Here is a 15,103-nt window from a genome sequence, read left to right as displayed (position 1 = left end):
GTGTGTTGACAATGTGTGAGGCCTGACAGAAGTTCCATACGCCTGAAGCCAAAAGAGCCAGGAAACTGGGTAAACCTGGGGATGTCATCACTCTGTGAGACATGGGAAACACAAACCCCTTTCTAAAAGGTATTTAGTCAGTGGGATCAGAAGAAATATTAAAACCTTCTGCATGTCGTCAGGTGATATACAGAATTTACTGACAATTAAAGTTAAAAGTTCTGTCACAACAAGCTCGCGTCTTGAAGTTGCAGTGAAAACTGCTAACGAGTTATTTACCAATCAACCTATTATAGAACATGAAATACAATCACATGCTAGTTTTCAGTTCATTTGTAGAGAAAACCTTTCCAACATCACACATCCCATTTAAAAAAACAAACAAACCCACAGTCAGTTTTAAATGAAAAAGTGGACAGTTAATCATAGATGGTCCGATCCTGCAAGGGTCTGAGTGCCCTCTTGGAGTCAGTGACCGTGATTCTGATCCCCCTTATCCTGGTGTAAATCAGGCCTATGGAGTTAGCTTGGTATAAAATGAGAACAGAATGAGGCCCAGTGGATAAAGCAAACAGGATTTGGCATACAATATGCATCAAAACTAGTGTGATTTATTTAAAACAATGTTTTTTCTTTAAGTTGTATCTGTACAGGAGCAGAAAATACATTGAAGTCTGAGGTATACCTTGTTCTGTCTGACTCTGCTTCCTTAAGGTTACATAATTTAAATTATCTACTCCCTCTTCACTATAGATAGCAGTCTGGTCTGTAAAATATATTAATTATTATATAATAACTTTTACTAATTGTTTCTCCCCTTTGAGTATTTAAAAACTTGGTTGTGTTGACAATAGTAAAGGATAATGAATGGTTGTTAAGTTGTCAGCCGTGCAAAATGAAGTACTCAGTCTCTGCTAATCATTTTGGTGAGATAGTCAATATGATTTTACTGATATTATGCCATTATGCTTTTGTCATCTTATAAAAATCCCTTCACAGTAATAAATAAATAATAATTTTATTATTTATAAAACACCCCACCAAAGTGCTCAAATTGCTATACAATAATACATTTAAAACATTCTAAAATATTACAGACAATACTGCAAATCCTTAATTTTCAGAAATGCTATTTACTTCAGCAGGTTTGACTTGTTCTATAAACATAGGGCTATCAAAACTGGGTCCTTAGTAATACAAAGCACACAGTACAAAAAATGCAATAGGCATGAAACTAGGAACAGTTAGATGAATTTTAAAAATTGGTTTGAATGAGAGAGTTTCCCACAACTTTATCAGGCACTTTAAATTAACTTGCATATACATGGATATCTAAAGTTAATAAATGTCCTGTGCGTTAGAACTCACCAGTAAGATTTATAGGTGTATTATCCTCTCTTAAAGACAAATGCTGTACACATATGCACAAAGTGTCTTTTTGTGGGAGCTGGGTGCTTTTAACTGAAACAGATTTTGGCCCAATCCAAGTATGGAATGCTCATTAATGTTGTTGGGAATTAGGCATATGTTGAAAAGGGAAATATACTCTCTAGTGTTTAGTGGGCTGTAATTTTAGAATCCACTTAAATGTTTAGATTGTTTTGAAGCACTTCTTTAATATTATATTATTCTGTGACACCAATGCCCTGCCCATCTATTACTATCAGAGCACTTCACTTAAACAATATTTTATTAATTTAGAATACGAAAAGATGCTTACTCTCTTTAATACTTTTAATCGTAGCACTAGTATTATTCTTTACAGTTTTTAATGAGATCTCAAAATGATTTTGATGCTATTATGCATCTTAGTCTTTTGTTCATTATGCATAACTCAGGTGCTGATGATTTACGGTGCAGCCTAAAACAATGGAGGCTGTTGCTTAGCTTCGAAAGGAAAGTCTCCTGTAAAGTTTAGTTTCTTGGAGGCTCTAAATCATGTCTTGAAGACTGAAGTCCTTTATTAAAGTCCAGAACATGTACAGCAATGGAAACTTCCCTACATTGCTCCACCACTGCTCCTCAGGATGGTTTTGAAGGAGTGTTGTCTCCATACCCATTCAGTCCTTGGTCTTTTCTGCTGACACGGCCAATGGTGATTTGTATTATGATGTGGACATCTGTCCACAAGGAATTCCACTCAGACCACCACAATGTTTTATACTAGGATCATGCAAATCTGTGAGCAAGCTGTTTGGATTTTTTTTTCATAATTTAATTTTAGGCAGTTTTGTGTCTGAAAAATGTCATTTTTTCATGAAATTTTGTGAATGAGGTGTTTTCACATCTAAAATAAAGAGACATGTAAATTTTGCTTGTTTTTTAAATTGTCAGTGCAGCTTTGATTAAAAATGGTCCTAAATTTCACCCAAAATGTTGCCCATATTTAAGAAAATTTAACTTTTTTCAAAATTAAATGACCTAACTCCCAGGGGTATTATGAGGATTAACGAACTAATCAACAAAATCCTGTTTGCCGTATTCCTATAAGTAATCTGCTTGTGTCAAATTCTGCTCTCGGTTACAGCAGAGGGGCTACTCCCATGAGTAAGGCAAGCTGGATTTGATTCAGTGTTTGTACAGACTTTTGAAGAAATTTGAAAGCACTAGCTATGTAAGTGGGACAAAGGCTTTTGGATGTGATTCTCTAAGGTACTCATGTGCCTGAGTCCCATTTTTAGGCACCAGTGAGACCCACAAAACTCTGGCTTGGCTGCCACCTAATCCTGTGAACAACTAACCTCACTTGGCACTTAAGTTTTTATAGGAAAAGCTCCCAAGGAACCTATGTTTCTGCCTCTGAGAACGTGTACTGCATCCTTTTCATGAACTGGGGAAGATAAGTGTTCAGCCACCTAAGTAGTGTCTGGGGGCCTGATATGATAGGTGAGCTCAGAGTCCACCTATTGGATTGAGCCCCTTACACAAAATAAGGGAGTGGAGGGGAGAGGAGGAGGAGCTCCCTTATAATCTTTAGTGTAGTGGTTAGGGCACTTACCTGAGAGGTGTCATATCCCTGTTCAAATCCCCTCTCTCCCTCATGAGGAAGGGATACTTGAACTGGGGATCTCCTACATCCTGGGTGAGTACCTGTCGTTCTGGATTGCACCCCAGACCAGTGAGGACCTGTGTCACCACCTGCCCTGTAACCCTGAGTGCCTTAATGCTCTGCTGCTGTGGCTCACAGTTTGGATGCTGACAGCCCACAGACAAGCATGCCCTGAGTGTCTGTGTGACAAGCATCTCTGAACCAGCAACTCTGATTCCAGCAGCCTGCTTGTTACATCCCAGCAATGCTCTAGTTAATGCCAGCATTGGTTATACCTGGCAATTAACACCCCAGACATGCCATTTTTCTGAGTTGCCAGGGGGTGCTTGACTCCCACTCTACCTCTTCCTTCAAACCCCATCCCTGCCCTCCTGTTTCCACCCTGTTCCATCCCTTCCCCTGAGCGTGCCTGGCTCTCACCCCTTCCCTTCCCCCCTAGTGGCTCCTGCCCGCCATTGAACAGCTGATCACCAGCAGTTGGGAAGTGTGGGCAGGGAGTAGGAACTGATCAAGGAGCTGCCAGTGGGTGCTGAGCACCCACTATTTTTTTTCCGTATGTGCTTCAGCCCCAGAGCACCCACAGAGTCAGCACCTATGCCAGTCCTGAATTGCTTGACAATGTCCAGCCCTCTCCTGGACCATTCAGAGGAATAATTAAGTTTTTCTCCTCTAAAGAGACAAAATGCTCAGGTTATCACTTTGGCATTAACTAAGTCACTTTAATTCAAACACATCACTGGGTTGGTTTACATTAAAAGTAAAACAAATTTATTAACAAAAGGATTTAGGATATTAAGTGAGTTCAAGTATAAAAGATAGTGTTAGAAATGGTTATGAGCAAATAAAAGTGAAAAAAACACTTTCTAATGGCTAAGACTTAACACAACAAGCCTTTGTTTAAGGTAGTTTCTTTACCAATCTATCTTCCAGCAAATGGCTGACGAACCCTCTGTTCAGGATCTTCCACAAAGTCTGAAGTGCTTGGTTCTGTTGCCATCTTAATTTGGGGTTCTTTGACACTTGATTTTATAGTCCAATTAACCTTTGAAATGGATTCTTCTGGTGCTTTACCCCCTCACCCCCACAGTAAAGTTCCTTCAAGCTGTGAGAAAGGAGACATGGAGTTTGCTGGAGAAGGAGTTTCTATGCCGATTTCTCCCCATACTGGTGTTTGCTAAAATGCAAATGAATGTATCTGTTCCTGCAATCGCTTACTCTTGCCGTGATGCTGAGTGGTTATCTCCTCCCCTTGTTAGCTTGATGGTTTTTTATGTAAAAGTATTCCCACTGTCTCTTAATGTATGTTGGAAGTACCATCAAGGAGGCGGAACCACATCCCTTTGTCTAGGTGGGGTAACTTCAGTCCTATCTGGCAGATGCTTGAACAAGATAATTCCCAATATATTTGTAATTTTGAATTTGTCTTCTGCCCATGCACCATACAATAATATTAACGATCAGTATGTTATTAGCTTTTTACTGATATCTTACATGACACCTTTTAGAAACAGGTTATGACATTACTGAGTTGGGGTACACTGAATTGATCAGACCAGCTGAAACTCACTACAAGATACCAGTGAACCCCTTGCCTTCTTGTACTGGGATGTTATTAGGGTCACAGTACCCTATTACCTAAGCTAAAGTTTATAAGTAAAGACCTCCTCCCTTTCTGCCTACTCCCGGCTCTTTTGTTTCAGGCCTTGCATCAACTTAGGCAGCTGAATGCCCCCAGTTTGTGGATCACTAAGCAGAGACAGGCACCTCCCTGGACTTTGGCACCTATCTACAAAAGAGGGGCAGTGCTTAGCACAGATCCCTCTCATTGGCATCTTCCAGTGGCTAGCTTAGGTAGCTCCCTGCCTAACGTGCTAGCTTTTGTGGATAGTAGCTCAAGGTGCCTAATTCTCCATTCATTGTGTAGGAGCCTAAGTGCTTAACTCAGGGTTTGTTGATTGCAGTGTTGTTCCTGGGATTTTTGTAGGCACCTAAAAGGCATTCGGTATCATAATGCTTAAGTCACTTAGTGGATCCTACCCTTTGTACTTCCCACAGCTGCCGAGTTTCCATGTGCCAGGGGGTGCTCCGCCCAGGCCCTGCCCCCACTCCACTCCTTCTCTAATGTCCCACCCTGCCCCACCTCTTCCTGCCCCATCTCGCCTCTTCCCTGCCCAATTCCACCCCCTCCCCTGAGCGCACTGCACCCTCGCTTCTCTGCCCTCCCCCCAGCACCTCCAAATGCTGTGAAACAGCTGATCCGCAGCAGGTGGTAGGCACTGGGAGGGAGGGAGGGGAGGCGCTGATAGAAGGGCTGCTGGTGGGTGCTAAGCACCCACCATTTTTTTTTTACCGTGGGTGCTCCAGCCCTGGAGCACATTTGCACTTGCACACTAGGGACATTTACAATCTGTCTCTTACTATATTCTTAATGTATTACTCCTGTTAACATTAATGGGAATAACTGTGTAAACTCCTGTTCATGGTAATGAAGCTCTTTGTGATTGGCAAATTTAGTTTTAATTTCAGTCGAATTCCTTTCCTTGGGATTGGTTTTATTTGGTTATTGAATTATGTGCCCCTCTCATATTCATAGCCTCCTCTGCTGGTCAAATGTCTATCTGGTTATCTCTCATTAAGATACCTCCTCTTTTTTTATGTCCCACCCTTCCCACTGAGACCACCCTACTGGCATCTGGCTCCCATCTCTTCCTCGGTCCTTTCAAAACCTTGTTATGAGACCCAGCTGTATTGTTAGTCCTAGAGGATCAAGCTCAATGAAACTGTCTTGTCACCACCCAGAGGTAACCTTTTGGTACACAGCCTATCCCTAGGTTGAAAAAGGACAATTACTATGAGGTTGCTGCTCTCTGACCTAGCATCCTGGCTTTCAGACCACCAAATCAACAGTTACTTTCCACTTTTCCTTGATACTTTTTTCTGGAACTGAAGGCAGGTAAATAATAACTCTCTCTGTAGAAATAAGTGGTCCAAACAAAGTGGTCCAATTGCCTCCAAACTATAGAAAGCAAAAGATGTATTTCTTTTAAGGTACATCGCAGAAATATGTACAGAAAATATAAGTGATTATTTGTTTAAACACCGAGAATGATGGCTAAGGAAAGCTTAATACATACTAGTGAAATTCTTAAAAACATCTTAGTTACAATGAATGAGCCTAAAATTTTACCAAGTTTCTGTCTGTGTCAGGCTCCTTTCAGATTTCCATAGTGGTGCAAAACACACTCTTTACTTTAGAATGAATTCTCTCCCAAGACTGACCTTTCTGAGTTTTATCCCTCCCTACTAAAATGAACAACTATAGAAGAAATGGGCCTGAATCACAAAGTTCATATGTAGACCCAAATTTTCTTGAAGTTCAGACTTGAAGTTTTCAGTCAAGTTTGTATGACATAGGGATGCTACAGCTATGAATTTAAGATCCAAATCTGAACATCCTTTGGGAGGAGTCTGGAACTAGGATTTTGGTTTGGGCCCATCTTTGAAATATAGAGGAGGGTGAAAACCATTCCAATAATACAAACGCAGAATCAAAATCATAAGAATGAAATAGGAAAGTTTTATCAAAACAATATACCGCTAGGCAGATACCGAGTGATGGGGAAACCTCATAGGTTTTGGAGGTTTCAAAGGCAGATAAGGCATATAACTATGCAAAAGTTTGTCTGCTGATTTCAATAGTATTAATAGAATTAATAAAATAAAATAAAAATAATAAGCGATTACAATTACCAGTACTAAAATATTTAAAATCTTCAATTGCAGTTGGTTTATAGGCTCATTTTTAAAAATGATGTGTGCAATTATGCAGTGTCGGTCACAGGATATTAGAGACACAATGTGGCTGAGGTAATATCTTTTATTGGACCAACTTCTGTTGGTGAGAGAGAAGGTTTTGAGCTTACAGAGAGCTCTTCTTCAGGTCAAGAGCAGAAAAGGAGCTCTGAGTGAAGCGAAAGCTTGTCTCGCTCACCGATGGACGTTGGTCCAATAAAAGATATTACCTCACCCACCTTGTCTCTCTAATGTGTGCAATTATGCACACAAAAATGTATGCAAAATTGCATGCCTGATCTGTACTTGCCATTACCATAATTAAAAGTGAAAAATCAGTTATCTGGCACATAAATGTGTAATTTAATTGACCATTTGTATACACAGAAACTTTGTGTATATAATCATGGTACTGGCATATGCAATTTATGAGCCAGATTATGCCTGACTGCTCCAAGGTGTGCAAAGGGAGAGCACAAGAAGCCTTCTCTCCACTTTTGTGCCCTCACACACCAGCCTGGCACAGTTATGGTCCTTGCAGCCCACTGAGTGCACGGACTATTCCTTAGAACCCCTGAAGACTCCTGAAGGTACAAGACCCCTGAAAGCATGTAGGAGGCAGAAGGGGCATAGTCTTGCCCTGATCTCTGCACTGGTCAGCAGAGCTGGCTAGCCACACAATAGGGAGTATATTATTAAACTTTGTGAAGCTTCAACTTTTAATGTTTGAAAATAATTTGCATACAACTACACATTTCAGTTTACTCTTTGTTGAGGATTTAGTGCTGGTGAAAGTATTGGTTTCAAAGCTGCAGCGTATGAAGTCCTCTGTTTAACAGGAGGCTGAGATTTCAATACACGCTGCATTATCAGCATGCCTCAACTTTGATCTCTGTGGGAATTTCTATGGAGATAAAATGGGTATTTAATTCTCCATGGCCCATGCAGTTCTTGACCTATCTTCTGAATCTGCCAGTTAGTGCAAAGTATGGTGGTGAATTTGTGACACAGGATCTGGAATTGAGACCCACTAAACTCATATCATATAAAGCTACCAAGCATCCATAGGTTGAGAACAACTTGTAATCCATACTAAGCTAGGGTGAATTCAGACTGGTGGCCTACAGATCTCTAATGTTACACCTTCAAAAATAGGTGTGGCTTTCTTGAAATAAGAGCATTAAACTGAGTTGTGACCTCTTTGGCGCTTACATAAGCAGAGTCTTCCTTTCTCTGAATACACGGGCAAACCTATCACATGTACTGTTCTCAGGCTTCTTCAAGCATACTCTACAATTGTGTCCCACCCATCTACAATTAGTATTCCTGTTCTTAAAGAGAGAGCTCCTATTAACAAAAATGCAGACAAACAATAAAACAAATGTGAGTACAAATCCAAAATCACTTCTATGTGCAGTGTTTTGCAATCTAAAAACAATTATAATTATTCAAGGTCCCTAATACTCAATTTAGGAGGAGCACCTATCTCACTTGCTTTACATCTAGCTAGCTAGCTATTATATAGCAGAGAGAGGATCCCAGAACTCCCTCCTAAGTTAGTGGCAGGACCCTGAAATAATTCCAATTTTATGGAAAATAAAAGATACAACAAATTATACTAAAAGAAGAATGTAAAAAGTCAAGCTCTCAAATTTGGAAATGCGAGAATTAAGGTTACCTGTACAACTTAATTTGGCCCGTTTGTATGCATTAGGGTACAGTATTTAATTATATGATCAAATACTATTTTTTTCTCACATGTGGGATCAGCCAAGTTTGAACAAAGGACCTTCAGAAATACAGCAAAGCCTCTTCTACTTGAGCTAAAGGAGTAACTAATAGCAGAGGTAGTGTGTTTTCCTCTGGGGATCAACTCCCAGAGAAAGACATGACACACAGTTTGTCAATGTGTTACATATCTTTGTGAAAGGTTGGATATCAGGGTTGCACGTTATATTTCTAGTTCTGAGGGTAAAGTTTAGTCTAGAAGTTAGAGCAGCAGTTACAGATCGGATAGTGAAGAACACAGATTTGACATTACCAGTTTGAAAGGCAATGTATCCCAGTAGATGAGATTGGGGTTCTATTTCCAGCTCTTCATCAAGTGAGCTTGCATAAGCTCTGATTGACTTTATTTGTAAAATAAATAGTTGCCTGCTTCCTGAGGTCTTGGCAAGGAAGGGTTGTGAACTGAACAGAAATACAGAACTAGTTAGAAGAAATTAGAACAGTTCCTGTGGATCAACTAAGTGCACCTTCCTTGCTTAAGGGTATAATGGTGGAGAATCACTCATAAATGTTTGACATTTTACCTGAGATGTGGGCAGGCATTATAGGGTTGAGTGTCATACTGGGGAATTTGGGAAAGATTCTTCCTCCCTTTTCTGAAATTCATCTTGTGCCTGTACAGCTCTCCTCAGCTCCCAGTGCAGGCCAGTACTCTGGGACACAATTGATCATCATGCACACAATTGTGTGCACAGTTTTGAGATTCAAGCCATTCCTGGTTTAACATTCTAAACTCAAAATTAAATGCACAAAACCATAAAAGTGATGATGATAGGGAAATTATGTATTAAACAAAATCTATACCTTGAACAATTGCATACCATGTTTTATTAGCTTGAGGTAATTTAATCATGCTTTTATTGCACTTCCAAAAATAACCCCCAGGGTTTTTATAAGTCAACACTGTTAAACTTTTATTGGGCCAAATTTTGACCTTGGATGCTGCACAAGACTCCCATTAGCCTCAATGGGAGTTCTGCGTGTAGAAGAGAGGGCAGAATATGACCCCTATTGCTTGCTTAGGTCGGCCAAAATATCCATTGACTTTAATGAGAGGTTTGCCTTAGTGAGGGCTGCAAAATTGGGCCCTATAATTGCAGCTACTGTTCTAAATGTTAGCTTTGCGTTTGTGCTAAAATATTTTTATTATAAATCTTTTTTTTGTGATATTTTATATTTTAGTTTTGCTTATGTATCTTGTTCAAGGCACTTTATAAAAAATAAAAACTAATGACTTAGGAAGTCATTTATTGGTGCATGCCGTATATGAATCCACCTGGTGTCCACACTAACATAGCACAATCCTTATTACTGACAACTCAACCCTCTCCAATGTGAACTTCTGAAGAATGAGAATGAGTTGGTAGTTTAAAGTCCAAGTTTGCAGCCAGGCCTATATTTGTGCATATACATAGAAATACCAGCATTTTGCAGATGCAAACACCAGCTGCTGCAATTAAAAAAAAATCTAGCACCTGCTTGCACATAAATAGTATAATTTGCACCTACAAAACTGATTTGTTTCAATGCATTTTGTGAGGAATACTAACAGTTGTGCATATTTTAGAAATATTGAAATAGACATTCTGGTAATTGCACTAATAAAGTGTGGAAGCATATGTGTCTGCATGGAATTTTGCACATGCATAAGTAGAGGTTAGATGTTGACAATTTAAACTTAAATGTCACCAAATAAAATAGGATGAAATAACTTGCAGCCTCAGAGCTGCACAAGCCAAAGGTATTGGCTTCACTATAGGCCAATCAATTCAATAATAAGGTTGACCTGACCTGAAAGCCAACAGCAAATAAATAAAACCCAGCTCCTTGTTTTCAAATTGCAGAGTTGCATAGGAGAGGACCATGCTCACACAGAGGACACTCAGTTCTCTGGACTACCCACCTAGTCCTTGCAGTAGAGCTTGGTGAATACTGCACATCATTTTCTGAGAATGTTTGTTCACATTTTTAAACTACTGACTTTAATTGTGTTTGCCCCTCTTTTATGTTTGCTTTCTGTGAATGTTCTAGTGGACAGGTTTACTGGCAGGAGTGGTCATTAAAACAGCAAATTTTAAGCAAATATTACAGAATATTCATGGAGAGAGAATTTCCAGCTCCTGCTCATCAGCATTTGCACCAAGAGCTTGATTTGAAGAGTTATGTTAAGCCAATCAGAGAACAGAAACACCATGTCACCTATGTGCCCAATCAAATCAGGTTATATTTCAACTAAGATCACCAATAAAGCTATAGACAAGAGAATTACGTGAAGAAATTATTCAGCAAATAATTATGAATAACAAATATATTTTTTAAAAGTCACGATCAGTTTGCACACAATTGAACCAAAAGAGAACAGAAAGAGGTGAAATAAAGCAAATGATTAATTATAAAATTATTTACCCAGCTCTACCTCCCCACACTGGGCACAGCAGGCTTCATAACTTACTCTAGCCAACTTACCTATAAAACCCTGAAATGGAGGATGACACAGCTCTGCATGCTCCCTTGAATCACTATTACCATTATTTATTGATTATATGTATTGCAAAAGGAGGATCTCATTGTGCTGGACAATGTAAGCAGAACTAACATTTCCTGTACATGAGAGACTCCCCAAGAAAATAGTTTACTACAGCTGAGATACCCACCCCTAAATCCCACAACTACCATTCTTTTGCAGGATACTCTTCCTGACCACAGGTATGCTGCTGGGACTGAGGTGGAGTGTATGGGTGGATTAATCTTTGGGTTTCTGGCCCATTTCTACATCTCTCTGGCTCATCTTCAAAACAAAAATGATCAGCTCGGAAAAGCCTGAAGACTCATGGCCACAGATTCTTTAAAACACTTCCTCAACTGACTGATCTTTCATCTGGGAAATAACTCATTGTGGAAACCCACCCATCCAGTGTAAGTCCCAAGAGCTTGTTTACCCGAAAGTCGCAGACTGGTCCTGGGTGCAGGATGTCTGTGAAAGGCCGCAGGCAGCATTCAGTAGGCATTACAAAAGTTGTACTTCCGTCACGGAATAGGAGCTGACCTCAAAGTCCTGGTGCCCAAGTCCCTACTCTGTTTCACCAGTTTGATATTGGTGTAACTCCATGGAATTACACTGGTAGAAAACTCATCTAACTGAGTTGAGTCCCAGCCCACTGGGTGTACAAGGCCTGCAGAGTGAGTTTTAGGCTGAATTAGGCACTCTAGAATGGTTCCTTGCAAATTTCGAAGACAGGTCATAATGATGAATAATTGCAATGTTATAACTTTAAAATTAAATATATGGGTCAGATCCTAAGTGGTGTAAATTGCATAGTGGTATTGAAATCACAGCTTTACCAGTTTTCACCAGCTGAGGTTCTGGCCCATGTATATTTAACTGTAAGGTGCCCAACAGGAAATTTAGCACTTATCATAATTAAATCATTACAGGCCAGGCTTTGCCGTCAGTTACACTCTTATAATATACTTGCATGTACACTGATCCATTGATTTGCTTCAGATTAAAAAACCATTTAACTGAGAGCAGAATCTGACCTTGAAATTCAATCCTGATCATCTGATCCTACATTCCTTATCATGCAAAATATCTTGTTACATCTGTCTTTGGTCTTACCCATGTCTGTGTCTTGCGAAGTGTGGACATAAGTGCTGGAACTAGGTGTGCTGAGGGTGCTGCCGGACCTCCCAACTTGAAGTGGTTTCCATTATATACAGTGTTTACAGTTTGGTTTAATGGCTCTCAGAACCCCCCACTATACAAATTGCTCCAGCAACCCTGAGTGTGAAAGCACACGGCCATGTGGCTAGCACAAGGAGGCATTCTGGGTGCACAGAGGCAGAACATGCCCACTTTATGAGGTACTGATTATTCCACCTACCCCACATAGCTGGGTAGGCCCGCTAGCCAGTACATGAGGAGGTGGAGCCATGCCTCTTTTCCCCTCTCTTTGGAGTGTCGTATGCTCCTGGCAGGGAGCAGCAGTCTTTGGGCTCTCCTGAGTGAAAGGACTTCAAATCTGCTTGTTTATGTGGGCTACACAAGGTTTGGGAGAGACTTCTTATGCCAGGTTTTTCAAACTCTTTAAGTCCCACACACAGCCTGGGACTTTGATTGTAAGCTCCTTGGGGCAGAGATATTGCTCTTGGGTCAGATCTCAGTTGGCGTAAATTGATTTTAGCATCATCATTGACTTCAATTTGATTTACCACTAGTCAAGAATCTGGCCCATCATCTTTTATTTATCTTTCTATCACCCATGCACACTTACAGCAAAGTAGGATGATGATTATTATTTATTTATTATACATGCCTTTAGGATTGAATCTCTAAATATTATTAACTGGTATAAATTATTGGCATAGAGAATAAGATTCCAGTCCTACAACTGATTGCACATCATGGGGCTGGTGCACTCGCACAAAGCTCATTGAAGTAAAAGAGGCTAATGGCAGGGGCAGCATTCTGCTTGTGTGCTATCAGTTGCAGAACTGGAGCCCAAATGTACATATTCTTACATTGTGAACTCTTTGGGGTGGGGACTGTAACTTCCTGTTTATGTGAACAGTGCCCAGCACATCATGGGTGCTACTAGGATATAAGGATTAAATAACAACATCGTACACCTCACACATGCATTTGCATAATCAAATGTTGTAAAACATGGTAAAATTTCACCAGTGCAAGAAACATTTGAGATAACTGAAGATAGGAATTTACAACCACAATAGCACAGACAATAAATTGTTGCATTAGACAATATTAAATGAATGTAACTCTCTTGGAGCCAAATACTCATGGTAGCACCCAGTCCAAACTGGTGAATAGGCAGCTGCACGGGAGTAATCATAGAGAGGGAGGGATTTTACCATTCTACAGCTTAAAAGGTTGTGGATCCACTTTGTGAGGCAGATCAGATCAATTAATTGTAACCAATTCCTCTGCCAGGGACCCTCTGAAGCCATGGAGGTGGGGGCAGGATTGGCCCCTTTATGAACAACATGAAAGAGATTCTACTTTCAGAAACAGCTTGCTTTTTTGTGTTTGTGTTTTACCATAGCAGAATAGCATTAGTGCCACTAAAAAGTCTTCGTGTTCAAAAAGGAGTTTAATTCGACTATAGTTGATTAACCTAATGCCTCCACAGATTGTATCAAATCAAAGAAAAGGGGCTGATCCTGCAAGATGAGGATCACTTCTTTAAATAATTCCACTGAAGTGTAGGGTGCCAGGCGCCTTTCAGGATCAAGGGACCTGACTTGACATTCCCCGTGCAGTCTAATCATCCTCTGAACACAAAGGAAAAAAATGTTGTTGTGTATGTTTCTACGCTAGGGGCCCAATCATGCTCGCATTGAAGTCAATTGGAGTTTTGTCATTGTCTTTAACGGAAGCTGGCTCAGACCCCATTATCACTTTCAGTTGGATACTTTGTTAATAGAGAAAACAAGGACCTGATTTGGGAAATCTTACTCATGCAAATAATCATTCCTCTTGTGAGTAGACCCACTGAAATCAATGAGTAAGTTTTGAAGAATCAGCCCCAAAATTTCCATAAAATTAAAAAGTACATGGTACGCCACAACATGGAACACCCTGAAATTTACAGTACGCTTACAGAGTCAGATTCCTTTGTTTTAAGATCATGGAAAAGAGATAACCCTTGAACTTAAAGGTTAGCTGTCCACAGTGAATTGTATATACAGAATATGAAATACATTTTATAAGGCCACTTTATCCAAATCTATACAGATAGATGAACAGTAGACACCCCAACTTGTCATAAATACAATATTACTGATTACTTATCACTAGTATATATGTTTAAACTAACTGGAATAGTAAGATTTTTGGAGGGGCTTTAAACAATAGCATTCACTTTTAAAAATAATTGTAAATCTATTATTATTTTACGAGCAGAAAGAATGCCTCTGGTTTAACTAATGAATCATGTTGATAAATGAAATGCTAATATCAGTAGGTGAACAAATCCCTCTCTGCATGTAGGTTTTGCTTTGTCACTGTACTGTATTCCATATCACTAGAACAAAGGCTGTATGCATAATGAGTCCATGCAAATGAAGTAAAATCAGCAAAAGTATAGTGGGGGAGGGGAAGATGTAAAATATGGCAGTCAGTGTAATGACCAAGGAGTAGAAAATTTAAATGTTTAATGCCTGCATATTCAGGCTCATTTTTCTGTCATCTCTTTGAATGGGTAGACTGAGGTTCTGGAAAGGCCAGAATGAAAACGTCTCCCTTTTGGGCCAAAAGGATTATTAATATTATTTAACAGAATGCATATTGAAGAATGTTCATATATACCTTCACTGCCATAAATATTTCTTTATTTTTAAATAAAAGAGGCATGGTTATAATTAGCACTTGGGGAAAAAAAGGCCTGCTACTTGTGTTTTCAAAAAGCTTTCCTTTCCTTTTTTTTTTTTTTGTTGCCCTGCTGCACTGCTTGC

General features: G+C 39.7%; 1 long non-coding RNA gene across 10 annotated transcripts in view; it reads left to right on the top strand.

Moving 5' to 3' along the window:
* Window positions 1-15,103, top strand: part of LOC141987468 (uncharacterized) — a 191,858-nt gene that overhangs the window by 67,472 nt on the left and 109,283 nt on the right. For all 10 annotated transcript variants that reach the window (XR_012639538.1, XR_012639543.1, XR_012639534.1 and 7 more), the window contains exon 4: window positions 11,316-11,545. This is a non-coding gene — a long non-coding RNA (uncharacterized LOC141987468). The remainder of the gene's footprint in view (window positions 1-11,315; window positions 11,546-15,103) is intronic.

Source organism: Natator depressus, chromosome 5 (assembly GCF_965152275.1).
Source record: "Natator depressus isolate rNatDep1 chromosome 5, rNatDep2.hap1, whole genome shotgun sequence".
In the NCBI taxonomy this organism is placed as follows: Eukaryota; Metazoa; Chordata; order Testudines; family Cheloniidae; genus Natator; species Natator depressus.
The sequence above is the reverse complement of the archived record's forward strand: the minus strand, read 5'-3'. Positions and strand labels throughout refer to the sequence as shown.